The sequence below is a fragment of the Microcaecilia unicolor genome, chromosome 2 (genome assembly GCF_901765095.1).
Source record: "Microcaecilia unicolor chromosome 2, aMicUni1.1, whole genome shotgun sequence".
Classification (NCBI taxonomy): Eukaryota; Metazoa; Chordata; class Amphibia; order Gymnophiona; family Siphonopidae; genus Microcaecilia; species Microcaecilia unicolor.
Window position 1 is genome coordinate 348,336,089 of NC_044032.1, and position 28,000 is coordinate 348,364,088.

Below are 28,000 nucleotides of genomic sequence, written 5' to 3' on the forward strand. Positions count from 1 at the left end.
TACAGGTGAAGGGGACATCTATTTGTGGGTATAGTGGGTTTCTGGTGAGTGGTCACAGTTTCCACCACAAATGTAACAGGGTATGGGGCCTGGGTCCACCTGCCTGCAGTGAACTGTACCCAGCACTAGAAATCCAAGAACCTGCAAGCATTTCTAATGGACCTGAGTATTACATCTGAGGGTGGCATACATAATGTTTTTCATCACATTTTTGGGGGTGGGAGGGGGTCAGTGACCACTGGGGAGTAAGGGGAGGTCACCCCTGATTCCCTCTAGTGATCATCTGGTCATTTAGGGCACCTTTTTGTGTCTTATTTGTTATAAAAACAGGTCTAGTTCCAAACATCCTGGACGTTTTTGTTTTGTTCCATTATGGCAGAAAACCCTCCAAGTGTTAGGAACACCCAGATCCCACCCTTAACATGCCCCTGACACACCACCTTGTGATTTGAACACACTTCTGATGGACTGCACAGAAAAATATCCAAATGCTGCTCTATGCCACTTTTTAGACATTTTTCTCTTTCAAAAATGAGCCCAATAGTAACATAGTGAATGTCAGCAGATAAAGATCTGCTTGGTCCATCCAATCCAAGGTGGCCAAAGTTGAATGTGGCACTCTGCACAAATTCCATTTCTTCATGATTAAACACTGGTATACTTCATCTCTATCTCTCCCTGCCAATGCTGAGGCACAGACTGTAGAAGTCTGCCCAGCACCGGCCTTATTTCCCAAGTACTAGAGTTGTCAAAGCCCACTCCAGTCTTGATCTTCATCCCTTTGCAATTTCTGGGACCCAGACTGTAGAAATCTGCCTGGCATTGGTCTTGCTTCCCAGCCTCTGAAGCTGCCATCAAAGCTCACTCCAATTATGAGTGTTGTTGCTTTAATTAATTTCCATCTTTTTTGTATATAGTGATCCTCTGTGTTTATCTCAAGCGTTCTTGAATTCCATCACTGTTTTTGTCTTCACAACCTCCCGCAGGAGAGCATTCCAGGTGAAAAAAAAGTATTTCCTGATGTTGTTCCTCCCACCCTGCATCCTCAACTCATGACCTCTAGTTCTATCACTTCCTCATCTCTGAAAAAGATTAGTTTGTATATTAATACCTTTTAAATATACCCCAATACCTCCTTTCCTCCTTTCCTCTAGGGTATACATAATTCAGGTCTTCAAATCTCTTCTTTTATGTCTTTTGGCACAAGCTCCATTATCAATTTTGTTGCCTTCCTCTGAACCTCCTCAAGTCTTTTGATGTCCTTAACAAGATATGGCTTCCAAAACTGAACACAATACTCCAAATTCGACCTCACCAAAGACTTGTACAGAGGCATACGCACTTCCTTTCTTCTACTGGATATGCCTCTCTCTATGCAGCCCAGCATCCTTCTGGCTATGGCCACCACTTTGTTACATAGTGTCAGAGGATCTTAAGGCAATGAAGCAGTCACCTCAAGATCCCCCTCCTGGACTGTGCTTTATCAATCTCTCATCCCCTAGCAAATACAGCTCTTTTGGGTTTCTATACCCCATGTGCATCATTCTAAATTCTTTGCATTACATTTTAATATTAGACTATTCTTTTATTTATTTATTTATTTATTTATTTATTTATTTATTTATTTATTTATTATTTAGTTATTTATTTGTGACATTTATATCCCACATTATCCCAAACAAGTTTGAGTTCAATGTGGCTTACAATAAACAGTATAGGATACATAAAATTTAGTCATTTCCGAGCTGGGCGTTTTGTTTTTTTTAGCGATAATGGAAACTAAAAACGCCCAGCTCATAAACGTCCCAATCCAAGCCATTTGGTTGTGGGAGGGGCCAGGATTCGTAGTACACTCAGCCCCCTGATATGCCAGGACACCAACTGGACACCCTAGAGGTCAGTGCGGTGGACTTCAGACAACGCTCCCACATGCATAGGTCCCTTACCACGAGTGCTGAGCCCCCAACCCCCTCCCCCAAAACCCACTACCCACAAATGTACAACACTACCATGGCTCTTAGGGGTGAAGGGGGCACCTACATGTGGGTACAGTGGGTTTTGGAGGCCTCCCATTTACCAGCACAAGTGTTACAGGTAGGGGGATGGGCCTGGGTCCGCCTGCCTGAAGTGCATTGCGGTACCCACTAAAAGTGCTCCAGGGACCTGCATTCACGCAGGCCTCTAGGACTTGTTGCTGCTGTATAACCTTGGCACACCAGTTGACACCTGAAGACTAATGTCTCCAAAAATGTCCTTTATTGGAATAAGCATGTTTACTCACAGTTAACTGCAGATCAGAGGTTATGCCCCACTGGCAAAGAGTCTCCCTGGTACTGAGACTAGCAGTAGGTCAGAGCTGGCAGAATGCTGTACAATGCCCTCTTTCAGCAACATTCAAGGTAGAACTAAGTTCTGTACGTGGCTAACACATGAAAGGGATCTAAACTGGCTTACAAAAAATGGCCACTAGTGGACTGCCGGAAACAAAACAGAGCACACTCTGACCCAGGGAGCAGAGCCTACCAACTACCAACATTGTGAGCATTTAACACAAGCTAGTGGAATCATGAAGCCCAATACCCTACACCCACCACAATGCATTGCTGATGTGACTCTGCAGTGCACATAACAGAAAAGATGTCACACTCACCCGAGAGCCACATCAAAACCAGGGAAAGGTTGTCAGAGGATAGAACACATTCTGCTGTCATGGAGGTGGGTACGGCATTTGAGGCTGGCATAGAGGCTGGAAAAAAAGTTTGTAAAGTGGGGTTTTTTTTTTTGGTGGGAGGGGGTTAGTGGCCACTGGGGGAGTCAAGGGAGGTGATCCCCGATTCCCTCCGGTGGTCATCTGGTCAGTTGGGGCACTTTTTTGGGACTTAGACCTGAAAAAAAAGGGTCCAAATAAAGCGGACCAAATTCTCATCCAAAACGGCCTTCTTGTTTCGATTATCAGCTAAAGACGCTCATCTCCTCGGCCGATAACCACGTCCCAGTCCCACCTTCACCATGCCTCTGACACGCCCCCACCAACTTTGTTCATTCCTGCGACGGAGTGCAGTTGAAGATGACCAAAATCAGCTTTCGATTATACCGATTTGGTCGCCCACGGGAGAAAAACGCCTATGTCCCGATTTGGGTCGAAATATGGGCATCTTTCTCTTTCGAAAATAAGCTGGATAGTCTAAGATAATTTCTTGTTATATTGATATTTAGTGTTTCTTTGAGGTAAGTTTATTAATGGTACCATATAGTCTGGAGCTGTGCCATTTAATATTTGAAAGATAAAAGCACATAATTTGAAGGTAATTCTCACTTTGATGGGAAGCCAGTGATGGGAAGCACTTTCAAAACGAGAAATTTTATATATGAACTTGGCTGCATTGTGTTGAGCTGTTTGGAGTTTTTTCAACAGGTACTCCTTATAAATGGCATTATAATAATCGAATTGGGATAATGTTAATGATTGTACCAATAGTCTGAATGTTTCTGATGGAAATAGGGTCTGATCCTTTTTAGTTTCCAAAGAGACCTAAAAGATTTTGTGATTACTGAGGAAACTTGAGTATCAAATGTTTGTCTATAATTATACTTAGAATTTTCAGATTATTGTCAATGGGAAATGAAGTGTTGTCAATTGTGAAACTGTTGTAGTCGTTTTGGTCAAATAGGTTGTTATGACCATGAATTTAGTTTTTCTTTATTTAGCTTTAGTTTGGATTCTGAGGCCCAGGTTTCCATCAGATTTAGCCAAGTTTTGCCTTTGTAAGATGTTTTTAATGTTCTTTTTAAAATCTTTTTAGATCCCTTCTCATGTTGTCCACTCCCTCCAGGGTGTCCACTCTGTTGCAAATCTTCATGTCATCTGCAAAATACAAACTTTTCCTTCTAACCCTTTAGCGATGTCGCTCACAAATATATTGAATAAAATCAGCCTCAATACCGATTCTCAGGATACTCCACTATTCACGTTTCTTTCCACCGAGTGAATTCCATTCACTACCACCCTCTGACATCTATCAGATGTTTCTAATCCAGTTCACTACTTTGGGTCATTTAAGTTCAATAACTTTTATTAAATTTTATACAAAAAGTATAACACGTGAGTGTGAAATACAAATAGAAATGTAGAATACAAAATATATCCTTTAGATATAGCAATTAGGCTGTTTGGAATGGTCCAAGAAGTCTTAAAACTATGAAACTGAGGATGCTATTAGTAAAGTTAATTGTATTACTATAAATTAAATAACAGTTATGTATGTATGTTCAGGAAATAACTGATAGACTAAGGTAATTTACAGTATTCTGGCAAAGGAGCCCACATCTTTTCAAATGATCTGATAGAATTACAGTTTTTGGCAGCCACATGTTCATATTTCGCAGTTATGCACACTGTATTCCACCATGTTATATACTCAACTTTAGATAGATTTTTCTAACACTGTAATATGGATTTGATGGCTAATACTAACAACTCTTTCAATAATTTCACCTTATCATCATTAATTCCAGACTGAAACCCAATAGATCCAGGATCAAATATGATATGTTAATAGCTCCTTAATATAAGTATACGTTCAACAGTATTTCATACATTCTTCTAAAAGATCTTTAAATAATCACTATAATACGTGTGATGGAGTTCCTTTGTTCTTATCACAAGACTAACATTTCTGAGACTTAGAAGTAGATATTTTTGAAAGCTTATAAGGAGTCCATAGCGCCTTATGCAGGTGTTAAAGAAACTTTGAATTCCAGTTCCCAGGCAGATTCTGCTCCAGATGGTCTGGTAAATTTTGAAATATCTTAGACCATTTTGAAGCAAATCTAGGTAGATCAACAATCTGCTTACATAAGGTTTGCTACTGGGTTCCGGGTTAAGAATAGATTAAGTCTTTAAAGCTGAGGAGAAACAATGATGAAGCTGTATCCACTGATAGTATATGTTTGATGGTAGTTATACTTATCACGCAGGGATTCGAAAGTAATCACGATCCAGCTTATAATCGAAAGAAAAAAAACGCCTATATTTCGACCCAAAGCGGGAGATGGGCGTTTTTCTCGCAAGGCGCCCAAATCAGTATAATCGAAAGCCGATTTTGGGTGTTCCAACTGCACTTCCGTCACGGAAACAAATAAAGTTGATGGGGGCGTGTCGGAGGCATGGTGGAGGCGGGACTGGGGCGTGGTTATCAGCCGAGGAGAGATTGGTGTCCTTTAGCTGATAATCGAAAAAAAAGGCCGTTTTTACCGCGATTTTGGGTCACTTTTTTTGGACCCTTTTTTTTCAAGAACAAGTCCCAAAAAAAATGCCCAAACTGACCAGATGACCACCGGAAGGAATTGGGGATGACCTCCCCAGACTCCCCCAGTGGTCACTAACCCCCTCCCACCAAAAAAACCCAACTTAAAACTTTTTTTCCAGCCTGTATGCCAGCCTCACATTCCGTACCCACCTCCATGACCAGCAGAATGTGTTCTACTCCTCTGACAGCCTTCCCTGGTTTTGATGTGGCTCTCGGGTGAGTGTGACACCTTTTCTGTTAAGGGCACTGCAGAGTCACATCAGCAATGCATTGTGGTGGGTGTAGGGTATTGGGCTCCGTGATTCCACTAGCTTGTGCCACATGCTCACGATGTTGGTAGTTGGTAGGCTCTACTCTCCCATGCTGCTTTCCCCCCCTGCTTACTGGGTCACCCTGTTTTGTTTCCGGTAGTCCATGAGGTAGTGGCCATTTTTGTAAGCCAGTTTTAGATCTCTTTTACGTGTTAGCCACGTTACAGAACTTAGTTCTTACCTTGAATGTGGCTGAAAGATGGCATTGTACAGTATTCTGCCAGCTCTGACCTACTGCTCATCTCAGTACCAGGGAGACTCTTTGCCAGTGGGGCACAACCTCTGATCTGCACTTAACTGTGAGTAAGCGTGCTTATTCCAATAAAGGACGTTTTCAAAGAGATTAGTCTTCAGGTGTCAACTGCTGTGCCAATGTTATATAGCAGCAACAAGTCCTAGAGGCCTGCGTGTATGCAGGCCCCTGGAGCACTTTTAGTGGGTACCGCAGTGCACTTCAGGCAGGTGGACCCAGGCCCATCCCCCCTACCTGTAACACTTGTGCTGGTAAATGGGAGGTCTCCAAAACCCACTGTACCCACATGTAGGTGCCCCCTTCACCCCTAAGAGCTATGGTAGTGTGTACATTTGTGGGTAGTGGGTTTGGGGGAGGGGGTTGGGTGCTCAGCAACCATGGTAAGGGACCATATGCATTGGGAGCTGTTTCTGAAGTCCACCGCACTGACCTCTAGGTGCCCAGTTGGTGTCCTGGCATATCAGGGGGGCGAGTGGTACTACGACTCGTGGCCCCTCCCATGCACCAAATGGCTTGGATTAGGATGTTTTGAGCTGGGCGGGTTTTTTTTTCCATTATCGCTAAAAAAAAACAAACGCCCAGCTCAAAAACGTCCATTTTTTCAAAAATACGGTCTGTCCCGCCTCTTCACGTACCCGTTTTCGGAGATAGACGCCCATGGAGATAGGCGTTTCACGTTCGATTATGCCCCTCCACGTATCTTCTATCTATTGGCTTAAATCCCAAACCCCATCTTTCTACCATTTACTCCGGTTTATAGTCTTAGACCATTCAATTGAACGCAAGGAGATTCCAGGTTGTGGAAGATTGGATGTCCTATAATTGGGTAAAATAATGAAGAAGTAGTCCCCAGTCATTGATCATGTTCACATTATATCCAGGGTCACAGTATTTTTAATATCCTCTGCTGTAATCCAGTGAGCACCTTGTTTCAATAGGAAATCAATATGAAAATCATAAAATTGATTTTGGACAAGTAACCCACACCCATTTCCAGGTTTCAGCCAAGCAGAATTGAGGTTTTACCTTAGCCTTCCCACTCTCCACCCAAGCCATGCCTGCTCTCCGTCCGAGCCACACCTCTTTTGATGATATCATCAAATGTGACATCATAGCCCCACCTAAATTCCTTTTGTATAGCCCTGCCACTTTGCATAACCCCACCCCAAACCCCAAATGGTATGCAACTTCTACTGAGATAGCTTATTGTTTCAAAGGAATAGTACATAAGTACATAAGCACTGCCCCACGCTGGGAAAAGACCAAAGGTCCATCAAGCCCAGCACTCCTTCTCCTACAGCGGCCAATCCAGGCCCCAAGAACCTGGCAAAACCCCCAAATTTAATAACGATCAATGGACTTTTCCTTCAGGAATCTGTCCAGACCCCCTTTAAACTCAGCAAGGCCAGCTGCCGTCACTACCTTCTCTGGCAATGAGTTCCAGAGTCTAACCACGCGCTGAGTAAAGAAAACTTTCTCCAATTTGTTTTAAACCTACCACATTCTAATTTCATCTTGTATCCCCTAGTTCTATTATTGTTAGAAAGCGTAAACAAACTCTTCACATCTGTCCGCTCTACCCCACTCATTATTTTGTAGACCTCTATCATATCACCCCTCAGCCGCCTTTTCTCCAGGCTAAAGAGTCCTAGCCTTCTTAACCTCTCCTCATAAGGTAGTCGTCCCATCCCTTTTATCATTTTCGTCGCCCTTCTCTGCACCTTCTCCAGTTCCTTTATATCTTTTTTGAGATGAGGCAACCAGAACTGAACACAATACTCCAGGTGCGGTCGCACCATGGAGCGATATAACGGCATTATAACATCCTCATGCTTGTTTTCCATCCCTTTTCTAATAATACTCAACATTCTGTTCGCCTTCTTAGCTGCCGCAGCACATTGAGCGGAAGATTTCAATGTCCTATCCACGATGACTCCCAGATCCCTTTCTTGGTCCGTAACTCCTAAAGCGGAACCTTGCATGACATAGCCGTAATTCGGGTTCCTCCTTCCCACGTGCATCACTTTGCACTTGTCAACGTTGAACTTCATCTGCCATTTGGACGCCCAATCCCCCAGTCTCACTAGGTCCTCTTGTAATCTTTCACACTCCTCCCGCGACGAGACGACCCTGGATAACTTTGTGTTATCTGTGAATTTAATTACCTCACTAGTTACTCCCATCTCAAGGTCATTTATAAATATGTTAAAAAGCAGCGGTCCCAGCACAGACCCCTGAGGGACCCCATTAACTACCCTTCTCCATCGGGAATAATGACCATTCAACCCTACTCTCTGCTTCCTATCTTTTAACCAGCTCTTAAGCCATAATAATACACTGCCTCCGATCCCATGACTCTCCAGTTTCCTTTGGAGTCTTTCATGAGGCACTTTGTCAAACGCCTTCTGAAAATCTAGATATACAATATCCACCGGCTCCCCTTTGTCCACATGTTTGTTCACCCCCTCGAAAAAATGCAGTAGATTTGTGAGGCAAGACTTCCCTTCACTAAATCCGTGCTGACTTTGTCTCAGTAGCCCATGCTTTTGTATGTGCTCTGTAATTTTATTCTTAACAATAGCCTCCACCATTTTTCCCGGCACTGACGTCAGACTCACCGGTCTATAATTTCCTGGATCTCCTCTGGAACCCTTTTTAAAAATCGGCGTTACATTGGCCACCCTCCAATCTTCCGGTAACACACCTGATTTTAGGGATAAATTGCATATTACTAACAGTAGCTCCACAAGTTCATTTTTCAGTTCTATTAATACTCTGGGATAAATACCATCCGGTCCTGGTGATTTACTACTTTTTAGTTTGCAGAACTGCCCCATTACATCCTCCAAGTTTACAGAGAAATCATTTAGTCTTTCTGACTTGTCCGCTTCAAATACCTTTTCCGGCATAACATAAGTGCATAAGTAATGCCACACTGGGAAAAGACCAAGGGTCCATCGAGCCCAGCATCCTGTCCACGACAGCGTCCAATCCAGGCCAAGGGCACCTGGCAAGCTTCCCAAATGTACAAACATTCTATACATGTTATTCCCGGAATTGTGGATTTTTCCCAAGTCCATTTAGTAGCAGTTTATGAACTTGTCCTTTAGGAAACCATCTAACCTTTTTTTAAACTCTGCCAAGCTAACCGCCTTCACCACGTTCTCTGGCAATGAATTCCAGAGTTTAATTACACGTTGGGTGAAGAAATATTTTCTCCGATTTGTTTTAAATTTATTACACTGTAGCTTCATCGCATGCCCTCTAGTCCTAGTATTTTTGGAAAGCGTGAATAGACGCTTCACATCCACCTGTTCCACTCCACTCATTATTTTATATACCTCTATCATGTCTCCCCTCAGCCGTCTCTTCTCCAAGCTGAAAAGCCCTAGCCTCTTTAGTCTTTCTTCATAGGGAAGTCGTCCCATCCCCACTATCATTTTAGTCACCCTTCGCTGCACCTTTTCAAATTCCACTATATCTTTCTTGAGATGTGGCGACCAGAATTGAACACAATACTCAAGGTGCGGTCACACCATGGAGCAATATAACGGCATTATAACAACTTAACACCTATTTTCCATACCTTTCCTAATAATAGGCAGAATAGGCAGCATAATGAAAGTATAGTTAATTTTGGGGAAAATCATTTTAATTGTATCCAAGTGTCCCTACCATGACAGCTTAAGTGGTGACCATTGAAAATTCCTAGATAGTTTTAAGTAAATATTTGGAGTTGCATTGAATTGTCTCATCTATAGTTGGTTCAAAGTAAATCCCCTGTGTCATGGCTCAGGGTGAGTGAGCCCTTGGGCCGCAGTCAGGTTGGCTCTGCTTACCCAACCCGAGGGCTAGGTGAGCCCCAGCTAGTGGCATGCAAGTCATCCCTTGGCTGAAACTAGGTAGTGAATAGCTCTTAGAAGAGCCCTTGGGGGCTGGCAAGACAGAATCAAGGCCAGGGATTGGCTCTGAAAAGAGCCTTTGGGGGCACCATGACAAGTCAGGGCAGAGAGTGGCTCTTAAGAGAGCCCTTGGGGGCTGGTCCGAAGGGGTCAAGGCCAGGGAGCAAGACCAGGAAGCATCAGGATCCTGAGACCAGGAGATCCAAAGGCCTGGGACCAGGACAAGACTGGAACAGGACTGGAGCAAGGCAGGAGATGAAGACTGAGGAAGAGAGGACTGGAACAAGGATGGAGGAAAAGACTGGAACAAAGCTGTTGACAAGACTGGACAAGGCTGAAGACAAGGCTAGAACAAGGCAAGTGACCTACTGAAAATGCAAGGGAGAAGTGTCTCCAGACCCCTTATAAAGTCTCGACACCTGATGTCATCAAAGGGCATTCCTGCAACCTTCTGCTAATGGCCCTTTAAAGCAGGGTTTCCTGCGCACACACCTAGGAAACCCGGTATTGGCTGACGCAAGAGGATGAAGCCCACATAGCCAGTGGGAGCTCCAGTGTGCCAGAAGGTACAGCATAGGCAACCCGCTGTGCTGATAAAGCAGGCCTGGACCCCAAAAGACATCGCAGAGCCCCACCCTGATGCCCTCCAGGTTCAGAAGATATGCCACGGTGCATAGCAAGGCTGTGACCATGACAGTACCCCCACCCCAAGGACCCCTGACTGGGTTTGGGTGTATGGGGTAAAATATGGTGAAACCATCTGACAACCAAAGAGGCATGGACATGAATCATTGGCTCCCAGGCATTCTCTTTAGGAGCATAGCCCTTCCACACAACAAGATACTGGAGCCTGCCTAGCACCTTCCTGGAATCAAGGATATCCTGGACTTCATACTCATGGTCCAGATCTACTGGAACAGCACATGTGGCAAGATGTTTGTCTTTTTTCCACTTCAACACCAATGGTTTGAGAATGGACACGTGGATGAATCCGCAGACTGGAAAGGTAATCTCAGCCAGTAAGTGACGGATCCAATTTGGCAAATGATTGCATATAGCACAATGAATCGAGGAGCGAACTTGGTAGATTGGGTCTTAAGTGGAAGTTTTGAGTGCATAACCAAACCAGGTCCCCAGGCTGGAAATGGGGAACAGAATATCTCTTCTTATCTGCCTGCTTCTTATATTTTTCAGCAGGTTGACTCTCTTTACAAAATCTGAAGGCTAGGCAGGCCCAAGCGAGTGACAAGTGAGTCATGCCCTGGCAGAGACTAGGTAGCGAGTAGCTCTTAGAATAGCCCTTGGGGGCTGGCCAGACAGAATCAAGGCCAGGAGTGGCTCTGAAAAGAGCCCTTGGGGGTGCCCTGATGAGTCAGGATGGAGAGTGGCTCTTAAGAGAACTATTGAGGCTGGCCTGATGGGGTCAAGGCCAGGGAACAGCATGAGCTGGAAGACCAGGAGATCCAAAGGCCTAGGACTGGAAGAAAGTAGGAGATGAAGCCTGAAACAAGGCTGGAACAAGGCTGGAGGCAAGGCTGGAGACAAGGCAAGTGACCCTTTGCAAAGGCAAGGAAGCAGGGTCTTTGAACCCCTTATATGAAGGGTTCAGCCCCTGACATCATTGGAAAGTGTTCCTCCAACCTTCCACCACTGGCCCTTTAAAACGGTCTTTCCTGAGTGCGCGTCTAGGAAAGCTGGCATTGGCTGGTACAGGAGGATGCAGCCCATGTGGCTGGTGGGCTCCCTAAAGTGCTGGAAGCCATGGCACGGGCAACCTGCCATGCCAACAAATCAGCCCAGGACTCCAAAGGTGGTCTCAGATCCTGACCCCAATGCCCACCAGGACCAGCAGGTACGCCAGGACATGGGGCACGGCCATTGGTCATGACACCCAGATATTTTAATTTGTTCAGTGCTTACTTAAATTGATATTTGACAATCTCTTCATACATTTCAGGACACTTTAGAGGCATTATTTCAGTTTTAGAAGAGTTCAGTTTATAGCCAGAACCTATTTAATATTGCTGTATAATATGCAATATATATGGTATGGAATCTAGAGTAGGGTACACCAGTATTTTGGTTTCTATAGTTCCACATTTGACACCTTGAATATTAGAGCAAGATCTTAATGCTGATAAAATGAAGATACATACCCGTATCAGGTATTCTCCGAGGACAGCAGGCTCAATATTCTTACATGTGGGTCATCGTCCGCGAAGGCCCAGGAGACGGAAGAAACCTTTCAAAGATCTGGAACCTTCCCAAACGTTCCGTTGCGCGGGTCGACCCACCGTGCATGCGTGGGCAGCTTCCCGCCTGCGACGCGAACGTGTAGCGATCAGTTTAATAAAAAGCAAAACAATATAAGTGTAAACAACTCCAACGGGGAGGAGGGAGGGTTGTAAGAATATTGAGCCTACTGTCCTCGGAGAATACCTGCTACAGGTATGTATCTTCATTTTCTCCAAGGACAAGCAGGCTCAATATTCTTACATGTGGGGTATCCCTAGCCCCCAGGCTCACTCAAAACAAAGAACATAGGTCAATTGGGCCTCGCAACACCGAGGACGTAACAGAGATTGACCTGAAAACAAACTCAACTAGGTGAGAGTGCAGACTGGAAAAAAACAAAAATGAGCCTAGGAGGATGGAGTTGGATTCTAAACCCGAACAGATTCTGCAGCACCGACTGCGCAAACCGACTGTCGCGTTGGGTATCCTGCTGAAGGCAGTAGTGAGATGTGAATGTGTGGACTGATGACCACGTTGCAGCCTTGCAAATCTCCTCAATGGAGGCTGACTTTAAGTGAGCCACTGACACAGCCATGGCTCTGACATTATGAGCCGTGACATGGCCCTCCAAAGTCAGCCCAGCTTGGGCATAAGTGAAGGAGAAGCAATCCGCCTGCCAATTAGAAATGGTGCGTTTTCCGATGGCAACTCCCCTCCTGTTAGGATCGAAAGAAACAAACATTTGGCAGACTGTCTGTAGGGCTTTGTACGCTCCACGTAAAAGGTCAATGCTCTCTTACAGTCCAAGGTGTGCAACTTGTCCTCACCAGGTCGGGTATGTGGACGGGGAAAAAATGTTGGCAAGACAATTGACTGGTTCAGATGGAACTCCGACACCACCTTCGGCAAGAACTTAGGGTGAGTGTGGAGGACTACTCTGTTATGATGATATAAGGTGCATGCACTACCAGGGCTTGGAGCTCACTGACTCTACGAGCTGAAGTAACAGCCACCAAGAAAATGACCTTCCAGGTCAAGTACTTCAAATGGCAGGAATTCAGTGGCTCAAAAGGAGCTTTCATCAGCTGAGTGAGAACGACGTTGAGATCCCATGACACTGGTGGAGGTTTGACTGGGGGCTTTGACAAAAGCAAACCTCTCATGAAACGAACAACTAAAGGCTGTCCAGAGATAGGCTGACCTTCTACACGTTGATGATAAGCACTAATTGCACTAAGGTGAACCCTTACAGAGTTGGTCTAAAGAGGGTATTCAAGCAGGGTCCGTGTAGGACAAGAAAAAGGGTCTAGGGCCTTGCTGTCACACCAGACGGCAAACCTCCTCCATTTAAAAGAATAACACCTTTTTGTGGAATCTTTCCTGGAAGCAAGCAAGACTTGGGAGACACTCTCCGAAAGGCCTAAAGAGGCAACTTCTAAGTTCTCAACATCCAAGCTGTGAAAGCCAGAGACTGGAGGCTGAGATGTAGAAGCGACCCCTCGTTCTGGGTAATGAGGGTCGGAAAACACTCCAATCTCCACGGTTCTTCGGAGGACAACTCCAGAAGAAGGGGAACCAGATCTGACGGGGCCAAAAAGGTGCAATCAGAATCATGGTTCTGCGGTCTTGCCTGAGTTTCAGCAGAGTCTTTCCTACTAGAGGTATGGGAGGATACGAATACAGAAGGCCTGTTCCCCAATGTAGGAGAAAGGCATCCAATGCTAGTCTGTCGTGGGGCTGAAGTCTGGAACAGAATTGAGGGACTTTGTGATTTGTCTGAGTGGCAAAAAGATCCACCGAGGGGGTGCCTCACGGTCGGAAGATCTTGCGGACAACGTCCATGTTGAGGGACCACTCGTGAGGTTGCATGATCCTGCTCAACCTGTCGGCCAGACTGTTGTTTACACCTGACAGATATGTGGCTTGGAGAAACATACCATGCTGGTGGGCCCAAAGCCACATCCTGACGGCTTCCTGACACAGAGGGTGAGATCCGGTGCCCCCCTGCTTGTTGGTATAGTACATAGCAACTTGATTGTCTGTCTGAATTAGGATGATCTGGTTGGACAGCCGATCTCTGAAAGCCTTGAGAGCATACCAGATCGCTCGCAATTCCAAGAGGTTGATCTGAAGACCCTTTTCCTGAAAGGACCAAACCCCTTGAGTGTGAAGTCCATCTACATAAGCTCCCCACCCCAGGAGGGATGCATCCAATGTCAGCACTTTTTGTGGCTGAGGAATTTGGAATGGGCGTCCCAAGGTCAGATTGGATCGAATGGTCCACCACTGAAGGGAGCTGCAAAAACCGGTGGAGAGATGGATTACATCCTCTAGATTCCCTGTGGCCTGGCACCACTGGGAAGCTAGGGCCCATTGAGGTGATCTCATATGCAGGCGTGCCATGGGAGTCACATGAACTGTGGAGGCCATGTGCCCTAAAAGTCTCAACATCTGACGAGCTGTGATCTGTTGAGATGCTCGAGCCAAGGACACTAGGGCCAGGAGATTGTCTGCCCTTGCCTGGGGAAGATAAGCTCGAGACATCCGTGTATCCAACAGAGCTCCAATGAACTCCAATTTCTGCACTGGAACAAGATGGGACTTGGGATAATTTATTACAAACCCCAGTAGCTCCAGCAGTTGAATAGTCATCTGCATGGACCGTAGAGCCCCTGCTTCTGAAGTGCTCTTCACCAGCCAATCGTCAAGATAAAGGAACACATGCACTCCCAGTCTGCGTAGCAATGCTGCGACAACTGCCAAGCACTTTGTGAAGACCCTGGGCACAGATGCTAGGCCAAAGGGCAGTACACAGTACTGAAAGTGCTGAATTCCCAACTGGAATCGAAGGTACTTCCTGTGAGCTGGAAGTACTGAGATGTGAGTGTAGGCATCTTGTAAGTCCAGAGAGCATAGCCAATCATTTTCCTGAATCATGGGAAAGAGGGTGCCCAGGGAAACCATCAGGACTTTTCTCGGACCAGAAATTTGTTCAGGGCCCTTAGGTCTAGGATGGGACGTACCCCCCCCCCCCCCCCCCCCCCCGTTTTATTTTGCACAAGGAAGTACCTGGAATAGAATCCCAGCCCTTCTTCCCCTGGTGGAACGGGTTCGACCGCATTAGCCTTTAGAAGGGCGGAGAATTCCTCTGCAAGTATCTGCTTGTGCTGGGAGCTGAAGGATTGAGCTCCCGGTGTGCAATTTGGAGGCTTGGATGCCAGATTGAGTATGTATCCTAGCCGGACTATTTGAAGAACCCACCTGTTGGAGGTTATAAGAGGCCACCTTTGGTGAAAAAATAACAACCTCCCCGCGACAGGTAAGCCACCCGGTACAGACACTTTTACTGCGGCTATGCTGCACTGGAGCCAGTCAAAAGCCCGTCCCTTGCTTTTGCTGGGGAGCGCTAGGGGCCTTAGGCGCTAGGCGTTGACGAGAACACACATGCTGGGACTGAGCCTGAACCGGCTGTCGAGAAGCAGGAGTGTGTACCTACGCCTATTATAGGAATAGGGAGCACTCCTCTTCCCTCTAAAAACCTCCTAGAAGGGGAGGCAGTATCAGAAGACGTCCGGCGAGAGAGAATTCATGGCATCATGATGCTTTTTCATCTGATCAACCATACCCTCTACTTTTTTTCCAAAAAGATTATCCCCCCAGGCAAGGAACATCCGCCATTCGCTGCTGGGTCTTGTGATCCAGGTCAGAGACACGCAGCCATGAGAGTCTGCACATCACTATACCTTGAGCAGCTACTCAGGATGCTACATCAAAAGTGTCGTAAGACCCCCTGGCCAGGAATTTGCGACACGCCTTCTGCTGCCTGACCACCTGGTGAAAAGGTTCAACAAGCTCCTGAGGAAGTGCTTCAACTAAACTGGACAGTTGCCTCACCGAGTTCCGTAAGTGAATGCTCGTGTACAGCTGGTATGTTTGGATCTTGGCGGCGAGCATTGCAGCCTGATACATTCTCCTCCCAAAAGAATCCAAGGTCCTAGAATCTCTGCCTGGGGGCACTGAGGCATAGTCTCTAGTACTCTTGGCTCTTTTGAGAGCAGAGTCCACCACCATGGAATCGTGAGGAAGTTGGGCCTTCACCATTACAGGCTCTCCATGGACTCTATACTGGGACTTCTTGGGGATCACTGGATTAGAGAGAGGGCAAGACCAATTCTGCATCAGCACTTCCCTGAGTGTATTGTGCAGGGGGGCCGGGCCGTTGCAACCTCTGCAAGTGGAGAAGGATAATCCAGGACCTCGAGCATCTCAGCCCTGGGCTCATCCACAACCTCCACAGGGAATGGAATGTCCTTAGACATTTCCCGTACAAAGGATGAGAAAGTAAGACTCTCAGGTGGAGACATCCTTACTTCAATCAGTGGAGTAGGATCAGAGGGAAGCCCACATGACTCTTCCTCCGAAAAATGCCTGGGGTCTTCCTCTTCTCCCCATGAGCTCTCCTCTTCGGTATTGGACAGAAGCTCCCTAAGAGCAGCCCGAACCCGAGCCTGCCTCGACTTCGAGGATCAACGACCTCGTGGATGATGTCGAGAAGTCGACCCCTGCCTGGACTCCGGTGAAGCTTCCTCCACCGACGTCGAGGGGGAGTTGACCCGGGTGGCAACCGGCCCCGGTACCGAAAGCTGCACCAAGGGTGGGGACCTCCTTACAGGTGATTGTCCAGATGCCGTCTCCACAGTTGGTACGGGAGGCGCAAGCACCCCCGACACCGAGGCAGACTGATGGAGCAACCCTTCCAGAAGCTCTGGAAGAAGGGCCCGGATGCGCTTGTTGAGAGCTGCCATCAGAAAAGGCGGTGGGGTTGGTGCCAGAATCTGAGGGGGCTCGAGAGCCGGTACCAGGCTGCCAGACGACCGACACATCGACACCTCCCGAATGGAGGGTGAGCGATCCTCCCGGCACCGACGCTTCTCGGGTGCTGATTCCCTCGGCTCCCTGGAGCTCTCGGTACCATGCCTAGAAGGAGATTGATGACGATGCTTCTTCGCCTTCGCTTGACGCCAGTCATCGAGACTCCTCGGTACCGATGAAGACGTGGAATCCTCACGCCTCCTCGGGGTCGGGTCCGACGAAGGTCAGTCCCGGGGGGCCTGCATAGCAGTAGGCCTCGAGATGGGTGGAGACCCACTCGATGCCTCGCTGCTCCCAGCTCGAAGCGGTCTTTCAGCAGCCATTACCTGGGCTCTTGGTGTCGCTGCTTCCCTTGACGTCGACGTCAATGCCGCCGACCTCGGTATCGATGCCGATGTCGAAGGACCGGACCAATCAGAAAGAAGTCTCTTGCACTGAGCCTCTTGAGCCACCTGGGTCCTTTTCTTCATTAACTTACACAGCTTACAGGCAGCTGGAAGGTGATCGGGCCCAAGACACTGGAGGCACCACGCATGGGGTCGGTACCCGAGATGGTCCGGTTGCAGCGAGTACAGCATTTGAAGCCGCTGGGAGTCTTCGATGACATGGGCGGGAAAATAGCGTCTGCAAAATCAAAAGGCTCGATTGTGCCAATTTAAAAGGCACAAAAAAGGGGGAAAAAGACGCGGCCGAGCAGCCTAAAGGCGGCCGCAACAAAAAAAGAAAGGAAACTTGAAAAATGAGGAAAAAACTAAAAAAATAAGAAGAACTTCTTTTTTTTTTTTATTTTACTTGAGGAAGTTAAATAAAAGAAGTAAAAAGGGTGTGATAAATGCGAAAAAAGTGGTCTCCTGAGCAAAACACAAGGGAGTAGCGGCGAGCACAAATCTCTCGAGGCGCGGAAGAAAAAGAACTGATCACTCCACGTTCGCGTCGCGGGCGGGAAGGTTCAGGAACGTTCGGGAAGGTTCCAGATCTTTGAAAGGTTTCTTCCGTCTCCTGGGCCGTCGCGGACGACGACCCACATGTAAGAATATTGAGCCTGCTTGTCCTCGGAGAATAAAGGTTCTAATACAATACTATATAATAATGGTGATAATGGACACCCTTGTCTTGTGCCGCGACATGGATGAAATGGTGCAGATAACATATTGTTTATCTGTATTCTAGTAGTCAGTGAGGTGTACAGTACTTTGATTATCCGAATAACTTCAGATTGAAAATCAAACCAAACCAGTAGGCTGTATAGTCTGAGCTGCTTGAATTACAACATTAGTAAATAATTTAGTATTGTCACTAGATAGTTAGGTATATTATTAGGTAAAACCAATTACAGTCTGGAAGCCAATATCTTAACATAAATGTTTGCATCAACATTAATTAAAGATAATGGTGCAGCAATAGGTCGAACAATTATCATGGCCTCAGTAAAGGAGCCATTAATATTTCTGGATTCATTGATATAGGTGTAGAAGAATGTCAACTTAGGAATTAATAAGGATTGAAAAGCCACATAAAATTCTATTGTTAGTCCATCTGGCCTGGGAGCTTTATGTTTAGCCATTCCTATTAAAGTTGAAGCAATATCTTCTTCAGTAATACACTTTGACAGGCAAATATTATCCTCATGGGAGATAGTGAAGTATGGTTTTTTTCTCTAGAAGGTTGGAGCTAGCAAAGGAGTTATCATATACCTTCACCTCCAACTCCCCCTTCACTTTCTTCCCAGACTCTGGCTGAGTACTTTCATAATAAGGTTCACAAGATTAACCTTGAATTCTCAACCAAGTCACTTCCACCTCTCCTTCCCTCAGTCCATTCTCTCAATCCTCCTACAACCCCTGCCTCATTTTCTTCCTTTCTGAAATCAGGGAGGAAACTGCACATTTTTTTTCCTCCTCCAAACCTGTTCCTCTGATCCTTTCCCATCCATCTACTTAGCACTATCTCTCCTACTGTCATCCCGTCCATCTGTCATATCCTCAGTCTTTCACTTTCTACTGCAACTGTTCCTGATGCCTTCAAAGCTGTAGTTTCACCACAACTAAAAAAAAACCCTTCATTGGACCCAACATGTTCTTCCAACTAGCCCTATCTCTCTCCTCCCATTTCCTATCCAAGATACTGGAATGTACTGTTCTCTGCCGTTGTCTTGACTTTCTTTCATTTGATCCACTTCAATCTGGCTTTTGCCCTCTTCATTCGACTGAAACAACCCTTGCTGAAGTCTCTAATGACCTGTTCCTGGACAGATCCAAAGGTCTCTATTCTATCCTCATCCTTCTCGATCTATCTGCTGCTTTTGACACTGTTGATAACCTCCTACTCCTTGATACGCTGACCTCACTTGGATTTCACTGGTTTTCTTCTTACATCTCCCATCGCATTTTGTGTATACTCTGGCAGATCCTCCTCCACTTCTATCCCACTATCAGCTTCAGGGTTCTGTCTTGGGACCTCTTCTTTTCTCCATCTATATGTCTTCCCTTGGTGCTTGATCTTATCCCATGGTTTTCAGTATCACCTTTATGCTGATGACTCCGAAATCTACCTCTCCACACCAGACATTTTAGCAGGAATCCAGGCCTAAGTATCAGTCTGCCTGTCTGACATTGCTGCCTGGCTGGATGTGGAGAGAGGAGACAAGGGGAAAATGCTGGATGGAAAGAGAAAGGACAAGGGGAGAAACACTGGATGGGTAGAGAGGGGACAAGGGGAGAAACACTGGATGGGCAGGATGGAACAAGGGGCAAAATGCTTAATGAGGAGAGAGGGGAAAAGGGGAGAAATGCTGGATGGGGAGAAGGGGGCTGGGAGAGGGGACAAAAGGAAAACAGGAAAGGGAGAAATACTGGATAGGAGAGAAGGGACAAGGGGAGAAACGCTGGAAGGGGAAAGAGAGGACAAAGGGGGAGCAACTGTAGGGGAGAGCGGGTACAAGGAGAGAAATATGGGATGGGGAGAGAGGGTGCTTAGGGGAGAAATGCTGGATGGGGAGAGAGGGTACAAGGGAGAAATGCTGGATGGGGAGAAAGGGGACAAGGGGAGAAACGTTGGATGAGGACAGAGGGAAAAGGGGGAGGAATGCTGAATGGGAAGATGAGGGACAAAGGCAGAAATGCTGGATGGGGAGAGAGAGGTCGCTGGATGGGGAGAGAGGGGACAGGGGGACAAATACTGAGAGGACAAGAGGAGAAACATTGGATGGGGAGGGGACAAGGGGAGAAATTCTGGATGAGGAGAAATGGAACAAGGGGAGAAACACTGCCTGGGAAGAGAGGGGACAAGGGGAGAAATGCTGGATGAGGAAACGGGACAAGGGGAGAAATCCTGGATGAGGAGGGAACAGGGAGAGAAACACTGGATGGGGAGAGGGGACAAGAAGAAATGCTGAATGGGGAGAGAGGGGGAAGGGGATAAATACTGGATGAAGAGAGAGGGGACAAGGAGAGAAACGCTGGATGAGGAGAGAGGGGACAAGGGGAAAAACGCTGGATGGGGAGAGAGGGGACAAAGGGAGAAACGCTTGATGAGGAGAGAGGGGACAAAGGGAGAAATGATGAATGGGAAGAGAGAGGGCAAGCAGAGAAACACTGGATGGAGAGAGGATGCTGAATATGGAGAGAGGGGACACTGAATATGGAGAGAGGGGATGAGAGAAATGCTGGATGGAGAGAGAAGGTGCAAGGGAAGAAACAATGTATGGGGAGAGGGGACAAATGGGAGAAATGCAGAATGGGGAGGGAGGGAACACTGGATGGGGAGAGGACAAATGGGAGAAATACAGGCTGGGGAGACAGGGTACAAGGGAGGAACTGCTGGATGGAGAGAGAGAGGACAAGGGAAGGAACATGGGATGGGAAGAGAGAGGACAAGGGGAGAAATGCTGGATGAGGAGAGGGGAAAGGTGAAATACTGGATGTGGAGAGAGGGGACAAGGGGACAAATGCTGGATGCGGAGAGAGGCTAAGTGAGAAACGCTGGATGGGGAGACAGGGGACAAGGGTAGAAACGATGGATGGGGAGAGAGGGTACGAGGAGAGAAATGTGGATGGTGAGAGAGGGGACAATTGGAGAAACACTTGATGAGGAGAGAGGGGATAAGGGGAGAAACACTTTTATGTGGAGAGAGGGGACAAGGGGAGAAACACTTGATGAATAGAGAGGGAACAAGGGGAGAAATGCTGGATGGGGAAAGGGGACAAGGGGAGAATCGCTTGATGAGGAGATATGGGAAATAGGGGAGAAATGCAGGATGGGGAGAGAGGGGACAAGGTAGAAATGCTGGATGGGGAGAAAAGGGACAAGGGGAGAAACACTAGATGGGGAGAGAGGGAACAAGGGGAGAAACACTGGATGGGGAGAGAGGGAACAAAGGGAGAAACACTGGATGGGGAGAGAGGGGCAAGGGGATAAATGCTGGATGAGGAGAGAGGGGACGGGAGAAGATATGCTGGATGGGAGAAAGGGGACAAGGGAGAAACACTGGATGGGGAGAGAGGGAACAAGGGGAGAAACATTGGATGGGGAGAGAGGGGGCACATGAGAAACACTGGAAGGGGAGAGGGAACAAGGGGAGAAACACTGGATGGGGAGAGGGGACAAGGGGAGAAACATTGGATGAGGAGAGGGACAGGGGAGAAATGCTGGATGGGGTGAGAGGGGACAAGGGAAGAATGCTGGATGGAGACACATAGGACTAGGGGAGACATGCTGGATGGGGAGAGAGAGGACAAGGGGAGAAATGCTGGATTGGGGAGAGGGGACAAGGGGAGAAATGATTGATGAGGAGAGGGGACAAGGGAAGAAATGCTGGATGGGGAAAGAAGGGGAGAAATGCTGGATTGGGAGAGAGGGGACAAGGGGAAAAATGATTGATGAGGAGAGAGGGGACAAGGGGAAAATCACTGGATGGGGAGAGAGAGGACAAGGGGAGAAATACTAAATGAGGGTACAAGGGAGAAACGCTGGACGGGGAGAGAGGGGACAAGGTGAGAAACGCTTGATGAGGAGAGAGGGGACAAGGGGAGAAATGCAGGATTGAGGAAACAGGGAACATGGGAGAAACAATGGATGGGGAGACAGGGAACAAGGAAAGAAATGCTGGATGGAGAGAGAGGGAGCAAGGGGAGAAACACTGGATGGGGACAGAGAGGACGCTGAATGTGGAGATAGGTTATAAGGGAATAAATGCTGGATGGAGAGAGGAGGACAAGGGGAGAAACGCTGGATGGGGAGAGAGAAGACAAGGGAAGACATGCTGGATGAGGGGAAAAGGGAGAAATGCTGGATGAGGAGAGAAGGGACAAGGGGAGAAATGCTGGATGGGGGAAGAGAGGGCTCAAGGGGAGAAACTCTGGATGGGGAATGAGGGAACAAGGGGAGAAACGATGGATGAGGAGCGAGGGGACAAGGGGAGAAATGCTGGATGGGGAGATAGGGGACAAGGGGAGAAATCCTAGAAGGGGAAAGAGGGGACAAAGGGGAGAAATGCTGACTGCGGAGAGAGGGAACATAAGGGAGAAACACTGGAAAGGGAAAGAGGGGACATAGGGGGAAAACACTGGAAGGGGAGACAGTGGATAAGGAGAGAAATGCTGGAAGATTGGCTATTAAGAAAGAACTAAATGTGGATAAAAGGCAGAAAATATAATCATAGAAAGATGAAAGGAAAAGGAGGAAAGAAAAATGACCAACAGGAAATCCTGGCAATAGAGTTAAGAGAAGACAAGGAAAGTAGAAACCAGAGTCTGGGACCAACACAAATGAAAAGAACTAGATGGCCAGACAACAAAGGCAGAAAAAATAATTTTAGCTTTATTTTAAGATAAAGTAGTGTGCTAGCTATGCTAAGTTGTTTTGTTTGTTTGTTTGTTTTAATTATTTATAGTTGTTAATTTGTAATGTAGTAAATGGAATATTTGAAATTTATGCCTGTTATTTTTATAGCAAGAGGAAAATATTTTTGTTTTTCTGGTGTTATCCTGCATGCCAGAGTCTGGTTTTGGGGGGTTTCAGCGGTTTTTCTTGTGTACATATTTTATTAGTTTATGGTCAAACCTTTTCTGGAGATGGGAAGGCGGTAGAACGAGAGGGCATGAAATGAGATTGAAGGGGGGCAGACTCAAGAAGAATGTCAGGAAGTATTTTTTCACGGAGAGGGTGGTGGATGCTTGGAATGCCCTCCCGCGGGAGGTGGTGGAGATGAAAACGGTAAGGGAATTCAAACATGCGTGGGATAAACATAAAGGAATCCAGTGCAGAAGGAAGGGATCCTCAGGAGCTTAGCCTAGAATGGGTGGCAGAGCTGGTGGTTGGGAGGCGGGGATAGTGCTGGGAAGACTTATACGGTCTGTGCTGGGGCTGGTGGTTGGGAGGCGGGACTAGTGCTGGGCAGACTTATATGGTCTGTGCCAGAGCCGGTGGTGGGAGGCAGGGATAGTGCTGGGCAGACTTATACGGTCTGTGCCAGAGCTGGTGGTGGGAGGCAGGACTGGTAGTTGGGAGGCGGGGATAGTGCTGGGCAGACTTATACGGTCTGTGCCAGAGCTGGTGGTGGGAGGCGGGGATAGGGCTGATCAGATTTATACGGTCTGTGCCCTGAAGAGGACAGTACAAATAAAAAAGTAGCACATATGAATTTACCTTCTTGGGCAGACTGGATGGACCGTGCAGGTCTTTTTCTGCCGTCATCTACTATGTTACTATGTTACTTAGGGGTTCTTTTGTTGGGCCTAGGGACTTGTATACTATTTTCAATGATGTCTTTTATTTGCTCCTTGGCTGGAAAATGGGTGTGGCTATTGTAGGGGTAGAACCGTGGAGGGGCATAATCAAACGGAGCACCCAAATTTTCCTGAGGACTTCCTTGCAGGACGTCCCCGTGAAGGGGCGGGGAAACCCGTATTATCGAAACAAGATGGGCGCCCATCTTTCGTTTCAATAATATGGTCGGGAACGCCCAAATCTCAACATTTAGGTCGACCTTAGATATGGTCGTTCTTAGAGATGGTCGTCCCCAATTTTCGGCGATAATGGAAATCAAGGATACCCATCTCAGAAGACCAAGTCCATGCCATTTGGTCATGGGAGGAGCCAGCATTCGTAGTGCACTGGTTCCCCTCACATGCCAGGACACCAGCCAGGCACCCTAGGGAGCACTGCAGTGGACTTCAGAAAAAGCTCCCAGGTGCATAGTTCCCTTACCTTGTGTGCTGAGCCCCCCAACCCCCCCCCCTAAACCCACTCCCCACAACTGTACACCACTACCATAGCCCATAGGGATGAAGGGGGCACCTACATATGGGTACAGTGGGTTTGTGGTGGGTTTTGAAGGGCTCACATTTACCACCACAAGTGTAAAAGGTAAGGGGGGATAGGCCTGGGTCCACCTGCCTGAAATGCACTGCAGTACCCACTAAAACTGCTCCAGGGACCTACATACTGCTGTCATGGAGCTGGGTATGATATTTGAGGCTGGCATAGAGGCTGGAAAAAATATTTAAAATAATTTTTCTTTAGGGTGGGAGGGGGTTAGTGACCACTGGGGGAGTAAGGGGAGGTGATCCCCGATTCCCTCCGGTGGTCATCTGGTCATTTAGAGCACATTTTTGTGGCTTGGTCGTAAAAAAAAAAGGACCAAGTAAAGTCATCCAAGTGTTCGTCAGGGACGCTCTTCTTTTTTCCATTATCGATCGAGGATGCCCATGTGTTAGGCATACCCCAGTCTCGCCTTCGCTACGCTTCCGACATGCCCGTGAACTTTGGTCATCCCCACGATAGAAAGCAGTTGAGGATGCCCAAAATCAGCTTTCGATTATGCCAATTTGGGCGACCCTGTGAGAAGGACGCCTATCTTGCGATTTGTGTCGAAAGATGGGTGCCCTTCTCTTTCGAAAATAAGCCTGATAGTGACCCCCACCCTTAGGGCTGGTACTGTATGAGTACCGGTATCTTTTTTTCTACAAAAAAAAGCACTGGATATAACTGTATTATAAATCATGTTGCTATCAAAGTTTCTCTTAGGAATCCTACACAGAAAAGGATTGAAGAGATAAGAAGTAATTACATACTCATAAGGAATCAAGTAGCATCAATATTACTTGAGAATTCCTCTTCTATGAATGGAGCACGTGCATCAGAGTCAGTGAAATCTTTGTTATGATTATTAATCGTTACATACAGATTAGTAAATGCCAAACCAGGCGTTCACATTAAATTTTAGGCGATATGCAAGAAGTTGTTTACGTAGTCGCTCAGTTTGTTTGTCACACAGAAATAGCAAGGTATTTCCTTCAAATTTAATCGGAGCACATATTTAGCTTTTTGCAAAATGTCTACTACTTGAGTATACTGTAATACTTGAATGATAAAAAGATGTGGATACTTATCATTCTGATGTTGGTGAGAATGTGAACAGTGAGCTCTTTCAATTTTGAATTCCTTATCAAACTTTAAATGCAAAATCGATGGTATCAAGGATTCTAGAAATCTGATTAGGTCCTGCCCTTCATTTCCTTCTAGAATTCTGAGTATCTGAATGCTATTCCTACACCCGCAATTTTCTATCTCCTTCTCAAGAAGCTTGATGCGCTTTACTTGCCACAGTAGCAAGCTTTTTTTCCCTGATTTCATTCTGAGGTTTAAACTGCATTATCCTGTTCCAAAACAGCAATATCTTCTTTAGTTTTAGTTAATAGCTATTTCATAGACCAGAGTACCTCTAGTATAATTTAAGAACCTGCATCCTCAGCTTTTCCAGCCAGCATTTTCTATAGTGATGTGGGCTCCGGTTTGTTGACATGGTCTACTGTTGCACAATATATTGTTTGTAAGTAAAGTTGGAGGACTTAAATGATGGATGGAGTAGGATTCAAATGAAGTCATGCGGAGCTCTACATTTAAGCTGCCATCTTGTGTGGTCATTCTTCAATTTGTTCTCAAGCATCCTATGAGGAACTATGTCAAAGGCTTAGTTGAAGTCCAAATAGACCACATCTATTGTGTTTCCTCAATCCAGTTCTCTAGCCACCCAGTAAAAGAAATCAATCACACTCATTTCACATAATTTTCCTTTGGTAAAATTATGTTGACTTGGATATTGTAGGCCATTGGATTCCAGGAATTGTACAATCAATTCCTTCAGCATCCTTTCCAGTATTTTTGCTACAAGTGAAGTGAGACTTGCTAGCCTGTAGTTTCCCACTTCTTCTCTGTCACCATTCTTTGTGGAGAGGAACCACATCCACCCTTCTCCAATCCCATGGAACCTCCCCTGTCTCCAAGGATTTATTAAACAAATCTTTTAAGAGGGCAAACCAGAACCTTTCTGAGCTCCTTCAATATTCTTGTATGTATCTTATCTGGCCCCATCTGGCTTTGATCACTTTTAGTTTTTCCAGTTGTTCCTATACACTTTCTTTCTTGAATGGTGCAATATCTACTCCAATCCCATATATATGTCTGTCAGGTAAGAGAGGTCCTTCTCCAGGATTTTCCTCCGTGAACACAGAAGTATTTGTATAGTATGTGTCACGCCGCTGTGGGTGATCCAGAGTAGTGAGCCCTTGGGCTGCTGCCAGAGACCAGCAACAGCAGGGGAACCACCCAAACTGGAAGCGAGGCCAAACACCAACAGGCTGGTACCCGGTACAGGAGTCTCGAACAGGTTTGGCTGGACTGGAACCAAATTCTGGAACAGACTTGGCTTGGCTGGACTGGAACCAAATGCTGGAACAGACTTGGCTTGGCTGGACTAGAACCAAATGCTGGAACAGACTTGGCTTGGCTGGATTCAGGATTTACAAATGAGGCAGAAACAAGCAGGGTAGGGCAGAAGCTAAGGACAAACAGGGTGATACAAGCAGGAAGGGAACTAAAGCTGAAGACAGACAGGGCAGAGACACATAGTAAGAAACTAAAGCTAAAGACATGCAGGGCAGATACAACAGTAAGGAACTGAAGCTAAAGACGCACAGGGCAGATACAACAGTAAGGAACTAGAACTGAAGGCAAACAAGGCAGATACAAACAGTAAGGAACTGAAGCTAAAGACAAACAAGGCAGATACAACAGTAAGGAACTAGAACTGAAGGCAAACAAGGCAGATACAAACAGTAAGGAACTGAAGCTAAAGACGCACAGGGCAGATACAACAGTAAGGAACTAGAACTGAAGGCAAACAAGGCAGATACAAACAGTAAGGAACTGGAACTGAAGACAAACAAGGCAGATACAAACAGTAAGGAACTGAAGCTAAAGACACACAAGACAAGAACTAGCAGAGCTAGAACAGCAACAAGCACTCACAGACAAAAGCACATCTGAAGACCTCTGTTGCAAAGACAAGTCTGACAATTCTCAGGAGCTTAATAAAGGCAATTACAGATTAGGTCACAGGTGAGGCTTGGCAGCAGAAACACCGGGGCAAGTCTGGAGTGCTGGAACATCAGGACCGGAATGGAACCTGGAAGATGTCTGGGAAACAGGAAAAAAACAGTCCACAGCCACAGGGCCCGGTCACCCGGGGGCAAGGTGAGTGTAGGCATGGAATACAGTCACAGTCGTGACAGTATGTCAACAATTTCCTCATCTTACTCCACATATCGATTCTCAGCCATTTTCACAATTCTATTTCTAGCCTTCCTCCTTTCTCCAATATACCTGAAAAGGTTTTAGCACCTCTCTTTATGTCTCTAGCCATTTTTTCTTCTGTTTGTGCTTTTGCCAGCTGTATTTCTCTCTTAACTTCTTTGAGTTTTATGCGGTATTCTTTTCTATGTTCTTCTTTCTGCGTTCTGTACTTCATAAACGCCACCTATTTGTCTTTATTCATTCGGGCACTTGTCTGGTGGACCATAAAGGTTTCTTTTTCCTTTTGCTTTTATTTTCCTTACATAAAGATCCATTGCTATTTTTATAGCTCCTTTTAGCTTGGACCACTGACTTTCCACTTCTCTTATATCCTCCCATCTTGCTAGCTTTTTCCTCAGGTAGGCCCTCATTTTACTAACGTCAGCATGTTTGAAATCTAGGATTTTGAGTTTTGTGTATCTAAACTCGCCTTTAGCTCCTATATTGAACCATACTGTGTAATGATTACCACTGACCGGGGGGGGG